The sequence below is a fragment of the Bos mutus genome, chromosome 1 (assembly GCF_027580195.1).
Source record: "Bos mutus isolate GX-2022 chromosome 1, NWIPB_WYAK_1.1, whole genome shotgun sequence".
Lineage (NCBI taxonomy): Eukaryota > Metazoa > Chordata > Mammalia > Artiodactyla > Bovidae > Bos > Bos mutus.
Window position 1 is genome coordinate 150,219,218 of NC_091617.1, and position 24,634 is coordinate 150,243,851.

A 24,634-nucleotide genomic window follows, 5' to 3' on the forward strand; every position below is an offset into this window, starting at 1 on the left:
ACCAGTCCAACCTAAAGGAAATCAGTCCTGAATATTCATTGGAAGGACTGATGCTGAAGCTGAAGCTCCAATACTTTGGCCACCTGATGCGAAGAACTGACTCATTGGAAAAGACCCTGAGGCTGGGAAAGATTGAAGGCAGGAGGAGAAGGGGACGACAGAGGATGAGAGGGTTGGATGGCATCACCAACTCAGTGGACATGGGTTTGGGTGGACTCTGGGAGTTGGTGATGGACAGGGAGGCCTGGCATGCTGCAGTCCTTGGGGTTAACAAAGAGCTGGACATGACTGAGCGACCGAACAATAACACCAGTAACAAAAGTGGCAAGATGCGGGTTAAAGTCACAGAAGCAGATCTGGCATAACTTCAAGATGAACCTTCCCAGTTACACACCTGCCTGTTGCTGTAAACCTCTGTATAACACAACTCCTCCCCCGCCTCCAGCTCCTCAGAGCAATTCTCTCAGGGTTACTTTAGATGCTGTCTCCCAGGCTTGAAGTCCTAAAAATTCCCACCGAGTAAAACATAACTCTCAACTTTTAGGTCATGACTGTTTTTAAGTTGGCCGTGTGTGACATGTCTGTGATTTTTCAAAAGAAAAAAAATAAAAGTCCAAGTCTCCCAATGAGTGGGCAAGAGGTTTGACTCTTCCTTGAATATACAATTCCTGGGAAGAATGTGTTCCTCTCACAAGGTCAACATCACCATCTGGACTCCAGCTGACTTGGCAAGCAAAACATGTAAGGAATTCACTGCTTTAATACAATCGATCACTTTCGGCAAGCAGATGAAAATAAATTAAAAGGAGCCAAATTTTCTAATTGCCAGTAAATCTGCGGATGATCAACTTTGAAACCTTGTTGGTTCCTGTCTTTCCACGGATCGCCATGTGTCATATTCCGCTTCCCATGTTGTTGGCAAGCTGACCAGATGGAAACCAGGCTGCAGCCTTCAGGCAGGTGAGAAACAGATGGCCCAGGAGGAAAAAAAACCAGAAAGCCAGAAGGCTGGGAGTCGGCACACGAGCAGCCTGCCTGGGTCAGGCGCCCGGGCCATGCGGGCTCCAGAGGCTGTCCCAGCTCTTTGTCCTTGTTCTGTTATCAAGGATGGGATGCAGGTCACCTGTAGGCTAGAAGTGTGATGTGGGGAGAGGAGGGGGGTCTGCAGGGTGGATCCGACCATCTGGCTCCCAGCCTGGCTTACAGATGAATAAAGGTGACTATTTCTGCTCTTCTTCTGAGACCACTGTATCTGTGAGACAGTCTTTTCTATTCCCTTTCCATCTGCCTTTAGTGTCTTTACTATCTTCTGTCTGTTCTCTAGGAAATGGTCTTCTGCATCTCCACTGTTTCCCACTTGCAAATCCCTTGACAATGTATCTGGTCATGTTGAAGGAGGAAAGGAGCTGGCCGAGCTAACTCCATCTTGAAAAAGAGGGAAACTCCATCTTACATTCCCAGTGAGTTTTGGAGTATGTGCCTGGGAGCCATGGAGATTACATGCCGACGGCCGAACAGGCCTCCCAGACTGAGAGACACCAGATTCCACACCAAGAGTTCCCTTCGCCAGAAAGAACGTAAGAATCCCCTGTGTAGTCAGTCTCCTTTGTAATCTGTATGGCACCATTGCTGTAGGTTGCAACATGTAACCAGCGGACCCTTCTGATTATGAATCATGGCTGTGACCTGATTGTATCTCCCTTCAACACTTTCCAGGCCAGGTTTAAGGAATTTGGGGATGTGGGCTTGAGCAGTACACTTAAGGTATATAAGATTTTCACAAATGTCTATCCGGGTCCCTGGCGAAAGGGGAGACCCTGCCTCGGTCCTGCTGATGTAATAGCCCTCCACAATCCACGCTGTCCTGAGTGAGTTGGTTTCCTGGAGTGTTTGGCTATAACAATGTATGCAGTCACAGCAGAGCCAAAATCAAGCTTGTAATTCACACTTCTCCATCGGAAGGTTCTCACAATCCTTCTCCCAAAGAACTCTGAGCCCAGACCCTGTTCAACTTTGGGTGGGTCCTCAACAGAGGATCCTACTTGACCTCATTACTTAACAACAACCCATCAGGAAGGACTGGCTCTGATAAAACAGAATTAGGATGTGGTCCCTCTGGAAAAACTATTTCTGAGATGCAAAACAGAACCGCAATTCTATCTGTTCTCCTCCAGGTCTCTTCTCCTGGGGCCAGACGCTCAGTGATTTGAATGGACCAGCTCAAACACCATCTCATCTCACCCGTCAGTGAGGTATTTTCTTCCTGTCATTTCCTTCTGTCCTGGGCAAGGCAAAGGATGCTTTCAGATTTTCAACCATCAGGGCACAGCAGGATTTTCAGCTTAGAGGGCAGTGCTGGTGAGGCCAAGGTAGAAGCTAAAAGACAAAGGAGAGGCAAAGTAGAAATAGATCCAAGACATATGGGAAAGCGGGGAAGCAGGAGGCCCCAGAGCAGCTGTGGAGTCACAGACAGAGGGTGCCATTCCTAATGCCTTCTATTTGCAGGGAGCAGCCTTGACCTCTGAAAACCTAGCCCAAATGCCAGCTCTGCTATTTCTTTTGTGTTAAAACTGAAGTATAGTTGATTTGCAATATTCTGTTAGCTTCAGGGGTATGGCAAAGCAAATCAGTTACACACACACACACACACACACACACATATGTACATATCCATTCTTTTTCAGATTTTCCCATATAGGTTATTACAGAATGCTAAATAGAGTTCCCTGTGCTGTACGGTAGGTTCTTGTTGATTCTTTTATATAGACTAGTGTGTATATGCTGATCTTAACTACTAATTTATCCCTTCCCCTAACACGTCTGCTTTGGTAACCATAAGTTTGATTTTGAGATCTGTGAGTCTGTTTCTGTCCTATAAGTAAGCTCATTGGTGTCACTTTAAATTAGATTCCACACATAAGTGATATCATAGGATATTAGTCTTTCTCTGACAGAGGAATGAAGAAGATTCAATACACACAGATACACATTGAAATATTGCTTGGCCATGAAAAAGCATGAAATAAAGCCATCTGCAGGCACACAGATGGACCTTGAGAGGATCATACCAAGTGAAGTCTCAGTTCAGCTCAGTGCAGTTCAGTCGCTCAGTCGTGTCTGACTCTTTGCGATCCCATGGACTGCAGCACTCCAGGGCTCCCTGTCCATCACCAACTCCCAGAGTTCACCCAGACTCATGTCCATCGAGTCGGTGATGCCATCCAGCCATCTCATCCTCTGTCATCCCCTTCTCCTCCTGCCTTCAATCTTTCCCAGCATCAGGGTCTTTTCCAATGAGTCAGCTCTTCTCATCAGGTGGCCAAAGTATTGGAGTTTCAGCTTCAGTATCAGTCCTTCCAATGAACACCCAGGACTGATCTCCTTTACAATGGACTGGTTGGATCTCCTTGCAGTCCAAGGGACTCTCAACAGTCTTCTCCAACACCACAGTTCAAAAGCATCAATTCTTCAGTGCTCAGCTTTCTTCACAGTCCAACTCTGCTACTTCTTAATTACAGGGTTTTTAGTGAGTTACTTGCTCTCTCTAGGCCTAGAGATCTTATATTTGGCCACACAGCATTACTAGGATGAGAGGAGCAGGGTACAAATCATGAAAGTCCCAAGATTGTGGCAGACACACAAGGTTAGTAGCTATTACAGTGACCACATTGTGTGAAGCTCAGCACAGGTTTTCACTATTCCCATGTTCTTAACTGGCCCCTAAACCCAGGGGAAAAAATGAAATTGGATAATATAGTCTCTTACACTTAAAAACAACTCTTTCCTAAAATTCTAAGAACAGCGCTCGAAGTTGTAGGTTTTTGTTTCATTTATAATTTGTAAATGGCCAAATTGAGACAGTGAAAATTGTGCCAAAAGAATAGATCCCCAGATAGTTAGGTAAAGAGAAAAAGGGAGAGGATGAGAGTGAGGGGGAAATAGGAAGGGAGGAAGGGGAGGGAGGAGGGGGAGGAGGAAGTGGGAGGAGGGGAAGAAGTGGGGGAAAGAGGGGGAGGAGGGGCAGAGGAGGGGGAGGAGGGGGAAGGCAAGGGCAAAGGGGGAGAGTCCGAGTGCCTCTGAGCACATAGGTAAGTCCTGAGATTAAAACAGATCCTTTTCCTCCATATTCTCTCTGCTGCTGCTGCTGCTAAGTCACTTCAGTCGTGTCCAACTCTGTGCGACCCCATAGACGGCAGTCCACCAGGCTCCCCCATCCCTGGGATTCTTCAGGCAAGAACACTGGAGTGGGTTGCCATTTCCTTCTCCAATGCATGAAAGTGAAAAGTGAAAGTGAAGTTGCTCAGTCGTCTCTGACTCTTAGCGACCCCATGGACTGCAGCCCACCAGGCTCCTCCATCCATGGGATTTTCCAGGCAAGAGTACTGGAGTGGGGTGCCATTGCCTTTTCCCCATATTCTCTCTAACGTTTATTATTTGTTGATTTGTTTTTTGATGATGCCCATTCTGATAGGTGTGATACCTCACTGTAGATTTAATTTGTGTTCCTCTAATAATGAGCGATGTTGAGCATCTCTTCACATGTCTGTTGGCCATCTGCATGTCTTCTTTGGAGAAATGTCTGTTTAGGTCTTCTGTCCGTTTTGTGATTGGGTTATTTTTCTGATGTTGAGCTGCAAGTATATTTTGGAGATCAATCCTTTGTCAGTTGCTTTGTTTGTGTATGGCAGAAACCAACACAACATCATAAAGCAAATATCCTCCAATTTAAGAAAATAATTAATAATTAAAACACTCCCAACGGGTCCCTGGTCACGAGTGTGGAACTACTGCAGAGAGGTAACACCTCTCAATTGTAAACCACCATGCAGTGCACAGCAAGTGGCCACCTGTTGTAAGTGGATTTCCTCTTCCTTCCCATACTGTGCAGGTTTCATGACCCTGGCGCTTCCTATTTTACAGATAAAGAACTTGAAGCCCAGATGTTTAAGGAACTGGTCAAGATCATTAGTGAGTAGGGAAGCCAAGGCTGAGGCCCCACCTCCTAACAACTTCTCTGTTAAAAGATCACACTGTTAAAACAAATGGAAATGCCTCCACTCCCAAGTGGTCTGCTTTCTCTTCTACTCATTTGTGCTCAGATACTCAGTTGTGTCAGACCCTTTGCAACCCCATGTCAGGCTCCTCTGTCCATGGGGATTCTCCAGGCAAGAATACTGGAGTGGGTTGCCATGCCCTCCTCCAGGGGATCTTCCCAACCCAGGGATTGAACCCACGTCTCTTATGTCTTCTGCACTGGCAGGTGGATTCTTTACCACTGAGCTATCTGGGAAGCCCATTTATCCACATTTATTCTTGGATGTTTGGAGACTGGACCAGGCTCAGCCTCTGGATATCATAGAAGATGGCTCTGGAGTTCCTCAATGAGAAGTGCCTATGGACATAAGTTGACAAGCCTCTGATTCATTACTCACAGTCTTATCTTATTTCACTGACTTCCTTGGGCTTACAAGTTAGCAAAAATAATATTTTATAAACATGGACTTTGGGGGTAGTACTTGTAAGAGCTACTCAAGAAATACATACTTTGTTCTGTATTTATTTGCCATACATTTCAAGAACTAGGTGCATTTAAAATATTTACATTATTTGAGGAGGGGGGATTATCTGTGTTGATTGGGTTGGTGCCAGAACCAAGCACAGACATACACTAGATGAGCTTAGTCTACACACCAGTCCCCCACAGGTTTAGTAATTCTATTGTGTACATAGGAGCACCCGGGACCAGAAGACATTATCACTCATCCAAGGTGGGACAGATCCGAATTTGATCCATGTCGGCCTGATTTCAAATCCTGAGCTTTTGACACCCCCACCCTGCATTCATTCTGTTAGGACTGGCTATAAAATTGGGGGGATCACCACGAAATAAAAACACAGTACCCCCTGTTCAAAAAGTGTTAAGGATCTCAGGATGGTGGCCACAGAGCGCGGCATCAAGCTCAGGGCCCTTGTGAGTGTGGAGTCCTGTGTGCCGCACCAGGTTCCATGCTCCCTGATGAAGTCTGTCCTGCATCCTTCTACTCACACACCCGACAGAAGTTCCTTGCCTTAGGAGTGAATTACCTGTGAGCAGGAGACTCACCCCGAGAGTGAGCCCTTCAGCCTTCACTTACAATTTTGTCAGATCTGTGACTGATTTCTTCTCAATAAAAACTAAAGCGGAGCGCTAGATGGACACACTGAAAGAGATTCACAGATGCATTTTTAGAGAAACGTATGCAATGTGCCGATTCTTCAAGGCATCTCAGCTTTGTCTGGATTTTCTATTTTTGCAAAACAGCTGGGACACAGGTCCAGTGAAATAGCTCCCTGGTTCCTTGACCGCTTGGAAATCAGAATGTGGCTAAAGGGAAGATTAGCTGATCACCCAGGTTCGCTAGAAGTGCCTTCCAGAAGCAGAACCGGACACAGGATGTTTGAAGACCAGTTTCCGACCGACCGCTCCGTTTCCGTTTCCGTTTCCTTACGATTGGAGAGACGTTAATGGAGCCTGTGGGCACTCGATGTGTGTTCCGGTGGAGTTTCCCTGGAGAGCAGCACAAGACACCGTGTCCTCCGTGCCCTGTGCCTCTGCCCACTGGAGGCTCAGAGGGGCTCCTCAGCACACCCAGAGTTCCCACCCACACCCCTCTGTCTCCTTGGGACCATTGCTTCATGTAGTTGAGATCCATCTGGTTACAACCACAGCCCTGGATCCCAGTGTGCAGCTCAGAGCCCCTTCAGAATACACACCGGGGAATCACAAATCCGAGGAATCCACCCTGGCAGTGTGCCGACCACATGTACGATTCTGGAGCGTGAAGAGTCTCGAGGTGAGTACTGCTGATCACTGAGGGCCCTGCTGTTGGATTAGACTCTTTTCAAAGCAATAAGAGCATTCAAAGATTCTTCTAGAAGGTGGAAATTTGCTGGAACAAAGGTCCTAGAGAGACATCCTTAAATGTCAGTGGAGTTTGAATTATTATTATTCCCTAGCACAGCAGTTCTTAAGAGCTATAAAGTCACCTATGAATTTGTTGCATACTCCTGGGCTGCCCATTCCAGAGTCTAATTAAGAAACTCTGCAGTGGGGCCCGGAACCTGGAGTTTTGGCAAACACCTAGGGAATTTTGAAGCAGAGAATGCATGGCTATACTGGAGGAGTTTTAATCAATGCCCAAGAAATCATCCAGGCTCCTTTACCCAAACGGGACTGGAGAGCATCAGTTTTTCCCACTCTGGGAAGCAAATTTCCTATCTTGGCCATGTTTTGTGTTCTGGACTAACTGGGTATATTGCTATCTCTTTCTCTCTGTCCCCTTCTGCTGTGGATTCCAGAAACCCATTGCATCTCATGCTTCTCAGGGTTTAGTTACCTTCAAATGCAGAGAGGTGTTAATTCTGATAAGAAAAACACTTTGATTTCCTAGATATCTCAGGAACAGTACACTAGCTATGTCCACTTAAGAGCCAGATTTAAAGGGCTAAGAAAATATATGTCTTCAGATTGAATGGTCTGACATAAACCTGGTTGGCTCAAAAAATCTGAAACATTTTAATGTTAAGACCCTTCTTTTATCCACGCGTTTCTTTCACACACTAAGAATATTGTCTATTTTAGTTGCATAAATATAGAAGAAAAAGGACTGAAAGTAAAAATGCAGATTTTTTTTTTTTTTTGAGTGTCCACAATAGCTAGACACGGGAGGGATCCAGGAAAACTCTTCAAACGACATAAAACTGTCACCACCTGTCGCAGCAGAAATAGTGGGCACTTCTCAGCATCAACCACGCCCAAACTTTGTTCCAAGAGAATAAATTAAATGGCATTCATCTCAGGGCAATGGACTGAGCCTCTGAAATTCAACCCTTTCTTTTCCATGTAGTTGGTGCCCCCTAGTGGCTGAAGCTCCAATACTTGGGCCACCTGATGCAAAGAACTGACTCATTGGAAAAGACCCTGATGCTGGGAAAGATTGAAGACAGGAGGAGAAGGGGACGCCAGAGGATGAGGTGGTTGGATGGCATCGTGGATTCAATGGACATGAGTTTGAGAAAAGTCCTGGAGATAGTGAAGGAGAAAGGAAGTCTGGAGGGCTACAGCTCATGGGGTCGCAAAGAGTCGGACACAACTGAGTGACTAAAGAACAAGCGGCTGAAAGGACCTTCCCTCAACCAGGAGCTGGATGGTCTCAGGAACAGACCCAGTCAACTCTCTCTCTCAAATTCAGGTTTTTGAGCTGTGCCCTCAGTTGCTCGTGAGACCATCAGGGACTGAGGACCAAGATCGGAAGTGGAGGGAACTTCACTGATTTTCCATTGCAACGTGCTGAGCATTCCCCATGCGTTGTCTCATTAAATCCTCAAAAATCGGGGGGACTTACCGTCAGCATCCCATTCTACCATCAGGTAGTGGAAACAGTGGGGTCATGTGTCTGAAGTCATTATACTGGTACCTGCAAAGCCAGGATCTGAAGCGAGCTTGACTTGACCCCAGTGCTCATGCCTTTCCCCAGCACCCAGTAAAACAACCAGAAGGAAAGGGAACAGTGGGACCCGCTGCCATCAGAGCATCTGGGGCTGGGAGAGAGCTGAACCTTCTGGGCCTCTGCCGGTACCTTTGTCCACATCAGCCTGGGATGGAAGGATGTTCCCCTTTTGCCAAAGATTCCTGTTGCTTTTCCAGCCCTTCCTGAAAAAAGCTACAGCCTGCACCAGAGAGTGCAGTGGAGACTCCCTTGGGGACTCAGTTTCCCTCCAAATATATATCCCAGCAGCATTTTATCTTCCGCAACTGCTGACTTGATGATCAGGGTAGGTTTCTCCTTCTTCTAGAAAAAAAAAAAAAATCCACCCTTAAAGAGATGTTCTGATCTTTTCCTCATTTCTGGTCACGTGCACTGTTATTCCTCAGATCCTTACCACAACCCCTCTGATGCTCTATGTCTCCACTGAAACTGATTTCACATTGAAACTAAAGCCGAGTCTGTCCTGTGGGCAGTGCAGGTCAGAAATTGTTGGACTAGAATGATTGGTGTATAATTAGGGTACACTGAAAGTCTGGTAGGGTGCTTCACTCCATCCATCCTGATGGTAGGGTAAGGACCAAGAAGAATTCATTCAATTATATGAAATTAATGAAACTGGAGAATAGGTAGCTGGACTGACTTAAACAGTAAGAACTAAGTCAAGGTATTACAATCGCCCATTTAAAATCTTGAGGTTTGCTCTGCTGCTGCTCCTGCTGCTAAGTCGCATCAGTCGTGTCCAACTCTGTGCGACCCCATAGATGGCAGCCCACCAGGCTCCCCCGTCCCTGGGATTCTCCAGGCAAGAACACTGGAGTGGGTTGCCATTTCCTTCTCCAGTGCATGAAAGTGAAAAGTGAAAGTGAAGTCGCTCAGTCGTGTCCGACTCCTAGCGACCCCATGGACTGCAGCGCACCAGGCTTCTCTGTCCATGGGATTTTCCAGGCAAGAGTACTGGAGTGGGGGGCCATTGCCTTCTCCCGAGGTTTGCTCTAGAGTTGTCATAAACCTACTTCCCTAAGAAAATTTATTTTCAGAGGGAAAATGCTAGAAGGTGAGCCAGAGTCACTGTATTTTGATAAGACAGGCATGAAGCTGAGGACATCTTGGTACTTGTAGAGCTAAGCTCTGCCTTAGAGAATGCCAAGGAAAGCTGGTTGAGTCCATCTACTCAGGTGAAGTCCACGTAGGCACCACCTGCCCAAGACTTCCCAAGAGCAACCCCAGGACACGGGGGGCTCGGGAAGCTACAGAGGGTCACACAGATGGTGGGGCTGTTGCTCCTTTCAGCGGCACAAGGCATCACTGCAGTGCGGAATGGTCTAGAAAGATGACAGCATCTCAGCACAGAGCCACCTGCTTGAAAAGGGGTACCTTGGCTTCAAAGGCAGCCAGAGTCAAGCGAGGGTTTAATTCTAAAGAGGCAACAATAACTGTTATCTACTAGGTACTTCAGAGCAAGGAAAACATGCAAAAGAAAGGTGTGTCTTTCATTCCAGTTTCATTTGTCGAGTGTCCTGTGGCTGTGGGGCATCTAGAGAAGAGGAAGCCCATGCCACACACAGAATGAGGCTGTGCAATGAAAGCTGGGTTTAGAACCCCACAAACCAAACCCCATGGGTATTACTAAACCACAGATGGAACCAGAATTGAAAACAAGACAATTTATCAACACCAATAATCAGCAACAGCTGCAATGGATTGATAGGGGAGAATCAAAACTCAGTACTCTTGCTTGTTAGATCATTGAACATGGAATAAAATTGCAACATTATAACATTTCTAGAATAGCAGAGGTGCAAGAGCACGCTTGGAATAAGGGCCCAGCCTGCAGAAGCTTCCCAGGTGGCTCAGATGGTCAAGAATCTGCCTGCACTGTGGGAGACCCAGGTTCAACCCCTGGGTAGGGAAGACCCCCCTGGAGAAGGGAGTGGCAACCCATTCCAGTCTTCTTGCCTGGAGAATCCCATGGACAGAGAAGCCTGGTGGGCTACAGTTCATGGGGTCACAAAGAGTCAGACATGACTGAGGGACCAACATTTGTCCAGAAACTCAGTGTACTGTGCCCTCAAGATCCTTCAGTTCAGCAAGACACCAAGAGAGCACAGTAGCCGAGTACCCACCAGGACATGAACGGTGTACACTACAGAGGACCAGGCTTTCCAGTTAACAGAATTGCCCGTGCAGAGCTCTGGCCCTGGGGACTTAACGGCTTCAGTTTGCTTTAATACCTCTTAACAAGGTGTGTGTGTGTGTGTGTGTGTGTATGCCTACACACTCCTGTTTGGCTCATGTTTGTCCATTTTCTGAGATTATCTTATCTCCTCCAAAGCATCTTCCAACGCCTTTCTCTGAGCCCGCTTGTATATCTCTCTGGATTGCCAACCACCCACCACCTCTTTACAACTGCAGTTTCCAGAAAAACCCCCATCCTCCTAGAAGCCTAAAGAATCATGACTGTTTTGCCTCGGGGTAGGAGAGTCATTCTCCACTACTTTACAGAAAACCAGAAAGCATGAACATCAGTTATCTCCCTTCAGTGTTCAGTGTTCGACGTTCAGTGTTGAACGACCGTGCTTTTTCTGAAGTCACTGCTTGTTCACTAATTCATACAGAGGGATGTTTCACATACTGTGAAGGGCTGATGAATCAGAAGTGTGAGTCTCTTGGCGGTTCCCCAGATGTTAAGAAAGGGAATTAAAGAACATTATATCACATCAGGGAAGATTCACTAGAGAACGTGGTCATCCTGCTGACACTATCTGTGGAGCTCTGGTGCGAATATTTAAGCCATTCTAAGCCATTCCCTTAAACTTATCTGGTCTTAATTTTTACCTCCTTAACTCTAGAAGCATTTTTCAACTGTTATCTCCCACCTAAACAGCCAAGTTTTCTTAAAAGCACAGGAAGCAGAACTTTACTGGAGACTAGGAAGAGGAAGATTGTCAGTACATAGCTGCAAAAGCTATTGTAATTTATTAAAGCCTCTTTAGGGAGGCATATTTCCAAGACTGTTTTTGTTTCAATAATATGGTGCAAATCAGATGCAGACTTATTAAGCTTTGGAAAATGCCTAGCACATACGAAAGATATCTGTGCAATGAGGTATGATAAGAATTTTTATGGATGGAAGCTTTGCAATTAAGTACGTGTTCACTATTGTGGAAACAAATGAGAACAAACAATAAAAGGAGCTTTAAGGGAATTGCCACAGAGCCACCTGGATGGACTCCTTGTGAGGTGGTACTGTAGGTCATGGTATAAACATTCACGTTATTCCAAAAGAACTTCCCTCATTTCCAAGGGTTATAACATTGTTGAAAGCAAACAGTACGTGGATCCACTGACATTGGCAAAAAGGGTCATTTTGTCACCCCATTCAAGAACCTACTGTCTCTTGCCCATTAAATGGATTCTTCACAGCCCTCTGGGTGAAAACCAAGACCCTCACTCATGGCCCCCAGTGACAGCCCCTTGGCTCCAGCTGACCCACTTCTTCTGATACTTCCACCATTCTTTGCAGATTTCTCATTCCACATTACTAGTGAGAATAATGTGAAATGAAGAATTCACCTGCCTCTTCTCTGAAAATTCATGCCCTTGACTTTCTTTAAGATTGGTTGGAGGGCTTCCCTGATGGCTCGATGGTAAAAGAACCTGCCTGCCAATGCAGAGGATGTGGGTTTGACCCCTGGTCCTGGAATCTCCTGTATGCCAGGAGCAGCTAAGCCCGTGTGCCACGACTATTAAGCCTGTGCTCCAGAGCTGGGGAGCTGCAACTTCTGAAGCCCATGCTCTGCAACAAGGGATGCCACCTCAAGGAGAAGCCGGTACACCGAAACTAGAGAGGAGCCCCCACTGGCTGCGACTAGAGAAAAGCCCACATAACCCAGCACAGACAAAAAATAAAAATAAAGTGATATAAGAAAAGATCTGATAGCAAAGAGGTTTCAAAAAGCATTCCTCTACTTTTCCCCCCAATAATTTTACAATTCATTCTTTATTCACTGCCTCTAGCACTTACAGAAATAATTTATGAAATAGAATATTGGTCTTTTTTACATTTTATTGGAAACATCTCCTCAATTTCACTGGTGTGTATATTTAATAATCCAATAATTTATTTGAAATGGACCTCTATGTCTTCCTTTTAAAAAAATTACAGTATCAAGCATTATCTGGAGTCAGAATAGCGAATCCTATCATGGCCATCCAATCAATTTGTCTTGACTGTTCCATTCTCAAGCTGAAGTTCATGGTCCTGCTTCATGCTTATCAACACACAAAGCTGCGCTGATGTTGCCTTTCTTTAAACATGACTTGCCCACACTCCACACGACCTTCAATTGCGACGCTTTTCCTCTGTTATCTTTACATCAAAACTGCTCCAAAGAATTGGCTACCTTTACTGTTTTCTCACAGTAAGTTCTCCCTCCAGCCCATTTCATTCAGGATTTTGGAAACCACCCTGGTTGAAATCACCTGTAACTTCCGTCTCACCACATCCCTGTGAAAGTCTCATCCTTCATCTCATTAACATCTTTATCAGCATTTGACCCTGATAATCCTTCTCTCCTCTTTAGACATTCAGAAGACTACATCTCCACACTGTTTTCTCACCTTCTCAGTTTCACTGGCTGGTATCGACTCCTCTTCCTGACCTCTAAGCACTCTCCTAGTCTTTTTTTTAAAACTTTTTTATTTCATGCTGGAGTATAGACAATTAACTGGAGAAGGAAATGGCAACCCACTCCAGTATTCTTGCCTGGAGAATCCCATGGACAGAGGATCCTGGTTGACTACAGCCCATGGGGTGGCAAAGAGTCAGACACGACTGAGCACACAGCACACACAGACATATTAGCAGTGCTGTGATAGTATCAGGTGCTCAGCAGAGCAGCTCAGCCATACGTATACATGTATCCATTCTCCCGCAAACTCCCTTCCCGTCCAGGCTGCCACATAACACTGAGCAGAGTTCCCTGTGCTCTACAGTGGGTCCTTGTTGGTTATCTTATTTTTATTTATGGCTGCATTAGGTCTTAGTTGCGGCCTGCGGGGTCTCTTCACTGCGGTGTGTGGGCCCTTTGTTGCAATGTGCAGGCTTCTCTCTAGTTGTGGTACCCGGGCTTTGAGGCCCTGGAGCAGATGGGATCTTAGTTCCCTCTGTGTGATGTGCTCAGTCACTCAGTCGTGTCTGATTCTTTGGGGCTCGGTGGACTGTAGCCCACCAGGCTTCTCTGCCCATGGAATTTTCCAGGCAAGAATGCTGGAGTAGGGTGCCATTTACTTCTCCAGGGGATCTTCCCCACCAAGGGATCAAACCCGAATCTCTTTTGTTCCCTGTATTGGCAGGCAGATTCCGTAACACTAGAGCCACCTGGGAAGCCGCCTTTCTCATTCCTTGACCAGGGATCACACCCAAGTCTCCTGCATTGGAAGGCAGATTCATAACCACTGGACTGCCAGGGAAGTCCTTGTCCATTTTAAATACTGCAGTGTGGACTTGTCAGTCTCCAACTCGCTAACTATCCCTAACACTCTCCTAGTCTTGACTGAATTCCTTAAGGCACTCAAGTATACTTCAGGTCCCCATTTCAACCATCTTTATTCTAGAGCATTTCTCAAATGCCATTGTTTCCCAGTTTCCCAAAAGTATATGGAACTCTGTTCTTGGACCTCACCTCAATCTCTATTTATTCCCTAGGTAATATTCTCCAATTGCCTTCCTTGAGTTACCATCTGTATGTTGATGGCTCCGATTTATATTTTCAACCTCACCTTTCCCCTGAGCTCTAAGCAGTTGGATACACAAGTCTTCTGGATGCCTCCTTTTGTCAATCAGCTAAAAGGCTGGAAACTTAATCTTCCAGTTTCACCTGCCTTTCCGTTTCTGGTTACTGCTGCGTTCTGTTACTGAAATGCACTAGTGTGAGATTTTAAAGGTAAAGGAGAAAAATTATGTATTCTTATGTCATGTGCATCAGTGTTGGACATTGGAGCTCTGGCAGACAAGTTCTTTTCAGTGACCTGTGGGAGGTCCATTGAGACTGTTCCTCATGGGGGCAGCTGCAAGCATCATCTCAGTTTCCTGTAGTTTGCTAATACCTGGTTAGAGGCAACAGCTCCTAAATTCACTGGACCAAACAGTGGTGGCAGAACTGAACACTGTTGGTCACCTCCCCTACCTTGTGTTTCCTCAGCTCTTCCTAGGTTTCTGGAAGCTCTCAATTCCCTCTATCAAGCCTCTTTCAGCTCAAGACACCTGGAGTAATTTCTTTTTTTTTTCTTTTCTGCATGAAAACCCTCAGTGATATAGTTACCCATCCTCTTTAGCTAACATTTACCCAGTTGCAAAAAACAAAAATTTGGGATTCATCCTGACTCCTCACTTTTCTCTGTACATCCCACATTCAATCCAGCAAAACATCAGGCTGGATTTTCCTCCAAAATATATGCTGAATCTTACTCTTTCACATCCAAAGTGTTCTCATTTCAATGAGACGATCTGTTTACCAAATTTCTTTGGGATTATCTATGTTATCCACCAGAATGTTCACAAGATGGCTTGGTCAGCAAGTTCACCACTGTGTCCCATTGCTTAAAATTCCATCTAGCATGTAGTAGGCATTCTATAAAAGTTGACTGAATGCATAACTGGATTGCATTCCTCCTCCCTTCAGAGACAGTGAGCCTTCCAAGAGGCACAGGTAGTCACACTCATAAGACACTGAGGAAGTCAAAAGGAAAATTCAAAAATGTCAAGGTTGTTAAGGACAGAGATCACTTACCTAAATATACCTAAACTCTTAAGGGGAATTCATCTGAAAATAAAGATAAAAACTATTTTGTATGTCCCTCCCTGAGTAGCAATTTCTCTGGGCACATGTTTTTAGAAGTTTCTTAAATATACTGTGTCCATGTATAACATTCTGAAGTTGATTAACACAGCTCAGACTCCCTGGGAGGAATCCAGCTAATGGATTGACCCTTGATAAGTGAATGTATATCATATGTCAAGGTCAATGCTATGCGCTACTCAAGTAATATAGTGAAGAACAGAAAGTCAGTGGAGAAGAGAGCAATGGAAAATTACAAGTTAACAGTCATCTAATGGCCAATGAAACTTATTTGACTGCCAATTTTTTGCCTTGGTGGAATTATTTCTGAGGAGCCAAAATTAGTAGGGGAAGTTTGAAAGACATTGAGCAAGAAGTTCAGAATGAAATGCAGGAGGCATGATCTCCAAGAGCTAGTAAATAGTTGCATATTTGCATGTTAACTCTTCCCCCCACCACCAAGGGTGTAATTGCTTCCATATGAAAGCTTCTTAATATCAGCTCAAGATGCTAAACTGCTCATCTTCTTGGTGACTGATGATCTCATAGCTCAGGGCTGTAACTATTGGAGGAGCTGTACCATCTCTTAATAAGCATACTTATCTCTGCTAAGTAAGATGGAGAATATGCTTGCTGCAGAAAGCATCAATCTAATGCTAAGTCTTTTGCCCTGAGCAAGGAAGCAAAGGAAAGTTGATCCAATACTTCATAATACTAATTAAATATGTATAGACATGAATAAATACATGCTATTAATAATAATAACTGTGAAAGATATTAATTCTGTCCTCCAATTATTTCATTTATCTCCCTTCCAGACATATCACTGACTTTTTTCCTGCTTCCCTTAAGGCCCCACTTGACTACTTAAGTATTTCCAGCCCAAAAAAATGAGATAGTCATCACTGCAGTGAGGCTATCTTAACTGAGACAAGCAATTACTGAGTGCCAGAAACTTTGTATTAAAATTACTTGTATTAACTCATTATTTCTCATAATATTCTTACAGTGTAGTCATTTTTATTATTCCCATTTTACAGACAAGGGAACTGAAGCCTAGAGTGGTTAAGTAGTTTGCCCACAAAGCTCCCAAGTGGCAGAGTTCAGGTTTAGATCTGTCGAGCTAAATCTATCTCCAGGACTTACGCCCTCAATCTTTCCAGTGTTGAGAAGGTCTTTTGCTGTGTAAGGAAGCAAAGCAAAGTTACACATTTGAGGTAAAGGACATTTACATGTGATGGTCAATGACTCAACTCTGGGTATCCATCGTAGCTTTTTATTTGAGTTAAGATGGTCTTTTTAAAAGTGCTATTTTATAAATGAAATTGTATTAGTCAGGGTTTTCTTAATAGGATATCTCTATGTATCTACATAGAGATAGGTGCATCATTATATAGGTAGATATAAGATATAATCTACATCATGTACAGATGTGAGAGTTGGACCATAAAGAAGGCTGAGCACTGAAGAATCAATGCTTTCAAATTGTAGCGCTGGAAAAGACTCTTGAGAATCACTCGGACTGCAAAGAGATCAGACCAGTCAACCCTAAAGGAAATCAACTCTAAATATTCATTGGAAGGACTGATGCTGAAGCTGAAGCTCCAATACTTTGGCTGATTCATTGAAAGAGACCCTGATGCCGGGAAAGGCAAAAAGAGAAGGGTGCAGCAGAGAATGAGAAGGTTAGATAGTATCACCAACTTAAAGGACATGATTCTGAGCAAATTCCATGAGATAGTGAAGGACAGGAAAGCCTGGCATGCTACAGTCCAGGGGTTGCAAAGAGTTGGACATGACTTAGCAAATGAACAACAACAACAATATCTATATAGGTAGATACTGATAGATATACACAGAGAAAAACAAAGATCAGAGGCAGACAGACAGACAGATATTGAGGGGAGAGAGAGAAAGAGATTTTAAGGAATTGCCCTGGGCAAATATGGAGGCTGGCAAGTCTATGACTGCAGTGTGGGACCCAGGAGAGCTGAAGGTGCAAATGAAGTGTGAAAGCGTTCTGCCAGAGAATTCCGTCTTGCTGAGAGAGGTCCATCTTTCTGTTCTATTCAAGTCTTCAACTGATTGGTGAGGCCCACACACATTATGGACAGCAATCTGCTTACCCTCAAGTTCACCAATTTAACTGTTCATCTCATCCAAAAATGCCCTCCAAGTTGACAAATAAAATGAACCATGTCAGGAATACAGACCCTAGAGAGGATGATTCAATAGTCCAGGGCTACGTGGCCAAGCCAATGAAAGAGCTCAGATTCTCTGGTCTCCCAGTCAGCATGACCACACCACCACACCACCTCCCTGTGAGGCCATGAGAAGCATCTCCCACCCCCAAGGGAAGGTGTGAGGAGAGAGCTAAGGCATCCTGTTTATCCAGCACTGCAGCCACCTGGCAAGGGTGTAAAGGAACTCAAATTCTTTTTTGTCAATTCTTTGGTAGGTTGATGTTTCGATGAAAAGTTTTTAATACTAACTTTGGGTTTTATTTGTTCTTTCTCTAGTTACTTTAAATGGAAGATTATGGTATTTGAGATGTTTTTCTTATCTCCCATGGTAAGCTTGTATCACTATAAATTTCCCTCTTAGAACTGCCTCGGCTGTATCCTGTAGATTTTGTGTTTTGTGTATGTGTGTCCCATAGATTTTGAATCATCATGTTTTCATTTTCATTTGTCTTTAGGTTTACTGTTTTAATTTCCTCTTTGATTTCTTTAGCGGTTCTTTGGTTGTTTAAGTAACATATTGTTTAGCCTCCATGTGTTTGGGTGTTTTGCAGGTTTTTTTTTTTTTTCCTGTTGTTTATTTCTACCCTTAGTGTTGTGGTCAGAAAAGATGCTTGATACAGATTTTTGTTTTCTTAAATTTGCTAAGGTTTGCTTTGTGGTTCAGCATGTGGAGAATGTTTCATGTGAACTTGAAAACAAAGTGTATTCTTCTGCTTTCAATAGAATATTCTATAAATGTAAATAGCATTGTTCTGTTATTTATCATTCAAAAGCATGGTGACACAGGAAGCCCAAAATAAGGCTTAAAATTAGGTAAAGCATATGATTTTCCCAAACTCTGGAATTTTTGTTTATGAGAACTATCATGTAACCTCCTCAATTAAGACAGATTGGATCTAGTCCATGATAAAGAATAGGAGACAGATTAAACTTGAGCTTATCGGAAAATTACATTTTAATGGCTTCTTTCATTTTAAGAGTTCCTGGCTTCTTCCCAAATGATTCTTCTTGTCTACCTGCCACATGCCACTCTTTGTGACATCAGCAAAGCATTTGTCAAACATTGTGCTTAGTGTATGTAATATTGACGATCAACTCAGAGTGCTTGGAAATACATGATCTTGATCAAGGTTAAAGGCATTGTTTTCATCATCTATACATGTAACAGACATGTTTAGATAAGACCTGGGCAGCAAAAACCTCAGGGCACAGATTCTGTCTGTGCAGAGATGATATAACCAGGATATCTGTGAGAACTGAGATGTTCAAGAAGTTTATCCAAAGTCAGCCATTTTTTTCGCCTTATGATCCCACTGACATGATATTTGTATGCCAATAGCTAATTTCTACATGGAGCACTTCTCAGGTGCAAAACACTACTGAGAACTTTCTAAGACTGCTGATTTTTTTTCTTACACATCTCTAAGGTAGGTGTTTCTATGACTGATTTATAGATGTGACAACTAAAGTGGAAAAAGGTTAAGTTACCATCTCAGTGTCACTCTCCTGGTAAACACTGGAGCCAGAAACTGAAGCTCTCATCATCTAGGCTGCAGCTAGCTGATGTTTCCTGCAAAGGGCCAGCTGATAAAGACAGTAGGTTCTGTGGGCTATACATTTTATATTGCAATTACTCAGCTCTCCAACTGTAGCCTGAACGCAGTCATAGAAAATAAGCAAATAAATGAGCATAGCTGTGTTCCAGTTAGACTTTTAAGGACATTCCTGCATCATAAAAAGTAAGCAACCAGCCAGATTTGCTCCATGGGCTATAATTTGCTAAGTTGTGATCAAGATCATCACAGAGGAACTTCCCTGGAGGTCCAGTGGTTAAAACTCTTCCTTGTAATGCAGGGAACCCAAGTTCAATCCCTGGTTGGGAAACTAAGATGCTACATGCTGCAGAGCAACTAAACCCATACACTGCAACTACCAAGCCCCCGTGCTGTGGAGGAGCCCACGGGCTACAGCAGAAGATTCCACATAATACAATGTAGATCCCCCGTGCTGTGGAGGAGCCCACGGGCTACAGCAGAAGATTCCGCATAATGCAATGTAGATTCCACATGCTTCAACTAAAACTTGATGCAGCTAAGTAAATAAATGAGTATTTTTTAAAACATCATCACAGTGTCTGACTTGAGAGAGAATTATAGAATGAATACAAGAATTAGGAATGAAACACATTACTTCTACTAACCCATCATAAAGCTTTAACTGCCAATATTGGAAAGACAGACTGTATGTCTACTCATAAGTGGGTTTAAGTATCAAAGAACCTGCAGCCAAAATGTCAAGATGTGTGCATAGAACAAAATGGCCTTAGTGAAAGTGAAAGTCACTCAGTCATGTCCGACTCTTTGCAACCCCGTGGTCTATACAGTCCATAGAATTATCCGTGCCAGAATACTGGAGTGGGTAGCCTTTCCCTTCTCCAGGGGATCTCCCCAAGCCAAGGATTGAACCCAGGTCTCCCGCATTGCAGACGGATTCTTTACCATATGAGCCACAAGGGAAGCCCAAATGGCCTTAACCTTGACCTAAAGTTCTATTTGAGAATATTTGGGCTGGGAGTAGAAAGAGGTGAGGAAAATGATTGCAACTCTCAGAACATACATGTAGGACCATGCTCTAGGGGAAGAATGAGTTTTTTCTGTTGTATTTTTTTTAATCTGTTCTAGCAAGACTGATAATGGAACATCACCTTGCCTTTTATAAAGCCAGTAGAGCAACTTTGAGCTCAAAGGGGTATGTAGCTGCCTGTAGGTGAGTAGGGGGGCAGCTTTCCTTCCTGAGGAAAGGGGTCCAATCAGACTGTTGGGATGTGAGAGCCTGGGTTCCCTGCACTTTAGGAGAATGGAGCAAGAGGAAACCTCTTAGTCCATAAGCTGCTCACCAAAGTCTGAGAGCCTCAGTTCCGAGCATCATAATTGACCCTTGAAGGAGCACAGTGGTTAGGACAGGGACCAAGGTCAGCAACTGCCCTTCAGTCTTCTGGGTGGATGTGATCAGGGAACCCAGAAATCTTGATGCCTTCAGTCTGCAGCCCCCTGGACTCCCAGATTCCCAGCAGAAATAGGAGGGAAACTGGAAGTCCAGCTCGGAGACTAGTTACCCAAGAGCAGGTGGCAGGGTAGAGACTGGTTGAGTGAGACCTCTGATGTGGGACTTGAGGAAGCCTAAGCTCATCAACACTAATTCTGTTTATTGACCTTGAGAGATGAGCAAAGTGAGAAGAGGAAATCAAAAGAAATATGCATTTGAAAAAATGTTAATTTGCCTATATTCTCTGCCTAATTCCCAAGAAGCAATAATTGGGATTGCTTGCAATCACCAAGTGTCACATTTGCTTTCTTTCTAGTGCCTTTTATTCTCAAGTCTACATCCTTGGGCTCTATGGTTGCAGCTCTGATGAATGGGTCTGTCTGCATGAGCGGCAGGTACATTTTTGCATTATCGCTTTCTCATTATTCTTCAAAGATGTATTATCTTCTCTTAACAAAAGATAGGACATTGCTCCCAGGAGGCGACACTTTAGACCAGACAGCAAGCAGCTCTGGGTCTCTTGTCTGCTTGGGTCTTCCAGGTCCTTGTATTAGCATGCTTTATATTCTTATGCTTTACATCTGGGGGCTGGCTAACAAAGACTGCTCCTCCCAGAGGCAAGCCAATTCCCAGAGACAGTGAATGATTCACCCACAAGCATACCTTACGTACGCAAATCAGCTGACCCAGAGCCCACGCCTTAACCACCTCCCACAGGCCAGGCCACTCTGCCCTGGCCCTAATCACTTAGGGGCCAGCTACAAGGCAATCTGAGACAGTCCTTATACTTTGGAGACCACTGAAATTACTCAGATGGGTTAATCCTCCGCCCACTTGCTATGTCTCATCCTTCCCTTCCCACAAAGACCACAATGAAGGCTTTCACCCACATTTTGCTCCCTTCCTCTCTCTGCCTCCTGACTCACCCTGGTGCTTCCCACATGGCCCCACGTGGTGTGACGTTGCCCCATCTCTCGGTAACTGTGAGAAATGAACTCTCTGTTCAGTGGCAATTATCTCTGGATTCCTAATCTTGAATAACAATAAAGCCTGCATTTTAAACCAGTCATGTCTCCCCACGTTCTGCAGAAACGCAGATCCTATAAAAGCTTAAAATGACACAAACTTTCATGTGTAAAGGTTTCCTAGCCCAAGTGTGTGAAGAAATGCCATTGGTGGGAGAGACCCTGGCTTTAGAATCAGATTCTGGCGCTTGAACTTTGATTTCCGCCCCTTCTGCTGGATGCCTCGGTCTGACTCAATTTCTGCATCTGCAAAACAGGGGCTCAATCAGGACCCAACTCAGAGGACTGAAAAATGCACCAAAAGTGTGCGTCGTGCAATGAACACTCAAAACTACCTTTGTTGTTGGTAACATTGTTTTTTCTCAATATTTGGTTACCTCAATGTTTTTTAACCAGTAGGGCAAATTTTATCTGCATGAAGATTGCCATTGTTCCTTTTCCTCAACTATTTTTTAAGTATTTGATTATCATATGGTCATTAGAAATGGCACAGATCTTCTCATTAATTACTATGGCTTCTAAACCTTTGGGTCGCAACTTGACTAAGACATAAAGTAAACTTGAAAGTTAGGGCACCCAAGAGCACTTCTACAGAACCCAGTTTGAGAAACCCTGCATTAAAAATTAAATACGGTCAATAGAGGTGATTGCTTTATGTTGACAGATTCATAAACTCTAACACAACTGGAACCCTGAAATGTTGCAATGCTTGGGTTGTTACCCAAATAACCTATGACATGAATATAAATGTATGAACGTAGATGGAATCTAAATGAAATGCAGTGGAAAACCTTTTCCAAGAGAGATCCCTATGGATCCCCAAGGAATGTAATTACAAAGTAATTTGAATCATCTTTTAAATTCCAAGAAATTCAGGGTCGGAGCCTTCTTTTACAAATAGACAGTTTTCCTCTGGAAGCACAACTTATGTAAGAGTCATCTTTCCAGTCCAAAGTATTTAATTGGCCGCTAAATTGCAAACCCCAACTCTCTGGCATGACTACTAACTCGATAGTGAGAAAGAATTTGCTGTTCCTTGCTGGTACCCCAGTGCCGGTTTCATGAGTTTGTGATGCCTGAATCACCTGGACCCTGTTCTCGGGGGGCTCCCCATGTGGTCCAATATCTGCTGTCTCTGTTGTGAAGGTCTTACTGCTTTTTGAACAAAGTACCCGCATTTCTATTTTGCGATGTATCCCTCACATTATGCTGCCAATTCAAAGACCTTCATTTACTGCCGCTGGATAAAGGGAACACCGCAGACCTAGAGCAACACGGGGAGGCTGCCTTGAGAATGGTATGACACTATCACGCTGTCCTGAATGTGGGCGGCTGTTCAGAGAGACCCCCGCCACCCCAAGTAGAAATATCAGTGTGATGAGCACACTCAGTGAAAATTCAGCACACATCAACTTACAAAAGATCCGCCACACTAATTCAATTGAAAATACCAAAACAAAAAATAAAGGGAAACTCATGCACTTTTCCCTTCAAACTCCACCATCTGGCTGTTCTTTCTTATGTATCTTAGCATCTGACTCTTTATTTGGCAGCAAATTAATCTGGGTAGTGATCCTTACTGTAAGTCTTCTGAGTGATTTAAAGGGCTGATTTTGTTACAAGAGGGTAATTCTTTGATGTTCATAGCCTGTTGCAAGGGTGCAGAGCTGGCAGGCAGAAAATGCTGCCTGCTCTACACAAGGTCAATGGTCCAGAGAAGTAACATCTTGTATCTAAACAAACAGCCTAGGTGAGGCCAGCCCAAAGCACTCCTTCTTTGTCTTTGGCATTCGAAATAGGGAATTGGACCACTCTGTCGATCTTTGATCATTCTGGGAACAGACGCAGAGATGAGTGCTGTCCTGAGCATCTACCTGTCTCTTTCCAGAGTCCCTGCTTTCTCCTTGTGAACTGTCTCAAATCCCAGGCCCCATTTCCTTGGGTGATGCTCTTGGTTCTCTGATGGACCATTCCTCAGTGGGGGTACCTGTCCTTCCAACCTCCTCTGTCTCAGGCCCTGGATCCTGCAGTCTCAGATATCTGGCCTCAGCCACTTTTCCCTAGAAAGCATGAGGCAAATAGCAGAGCTAATGACTTTGCCATGGCAATCAAGGAATGTTTCCATTTCATAAAAGATGAGATTCTTAATACGGAACTCTAATCCATGGGGAATGCTCTCACATGTGGACATTCAGTTCTACTTCAAGAGTAACAAAGGCTTGATTTGAGAGTAAGATGGGCTGGGAGAAAGGCTGTATTTTAAATGTTGGGAAAAAGTCTTACCATTAACCCTTCAATCATGCAGGGGTTTAGGGGCACCAGCCTTCCATGCTGTTCAAACCACATTGTAACTTATAATTGGCCATCCATATCCGAGGTTCCTCCAGATCCAGTTTCTCAATCATGAGTTCAACTAACAGATTATCCTGTAGTACTGTAGTATTCACTGTTGAAAAAAATCTGCATGTAGGTAGACCCATGCAGTTCATACTTGTGCTGTTCAAGGTCAACTGTATTTTGTTTAAATGTTGGTTTGAAACCTTATGTTGTCCGAAAAGAAGATGGTTTATTTAGCTGAAGCTGTCTCAATACATCTTGCATAAAGCATTTTGCAAGCAATTGAGCTAAACTGGTGGGTTGCCAAAAGGTATGATTTGACTTCCCATAGACTTATCTGATATCAATGCACTTGTTCAACTGATTTCTTATTTCAAATAAAAATAAGAAAATCAAAAATTTTATTAAGCTAGGCAATCACCAACATCAAAAAACAAAGTTATCCCCAAGTCAACATTTAAAGAAGGTTAACAGTAAAATGTAGCTTAGATAGTCAAGGAACATTATGAAAGACTTAGAAATGGACGAACAGATGAGTGATTCTGCTGTCCAGGGCACCCAACTGCCCTGGCTCTGCTTTTGAACATCTTTGAGCTATTTTGCAGTTCCATAAGTTG

The 24,634-nt window shown here is 44.0% G+C and overlaps 2 long non-coding RNA genes across 4 annotated transcripts in view; both read left to right on the forward strand.

The window, feature by feature from the left end:
- Positions 1 to 842: 842 nt before the first annotated feature.
- LOC138991853 (uncharacterized) lies at positions 843 to 2,264 on the forward strand. The gene is made up of 3 exons (XR_011467749.1): positions 843 to 960; positions 1,325 to 1,577; positions 2,175 to 2,264. It is a non-coding gene; the product is annotated as an uncharacterized lncRNA (long non-coding RNA).
- A 4,278-nt stretch (positions 2,265 to 6,542) lies between these two features.
- LOC138989371 (uncharacterized) overlaps positions 6,543 to 24,634 on the forward strand; it is a 38,934-nt gene continuing 20,842 nt past the window's right edge. For 2 of the 3 annotated variants that reach the window (XR_011465562.1, XR_011465563.1), the window contains exons 1-2: positions 6,543 to 6,833; positions 7,887 to 17,938. This is a non-coding gene — a long non-coding RNA (uncharacterized lncRNA). The remainder of the gene's footprint in view (positions 6,834 to 7,886; positions 17,939 to 24,634) is intronic. The other variant, XR_011465564.1, reaches the window with a different exon arrangement.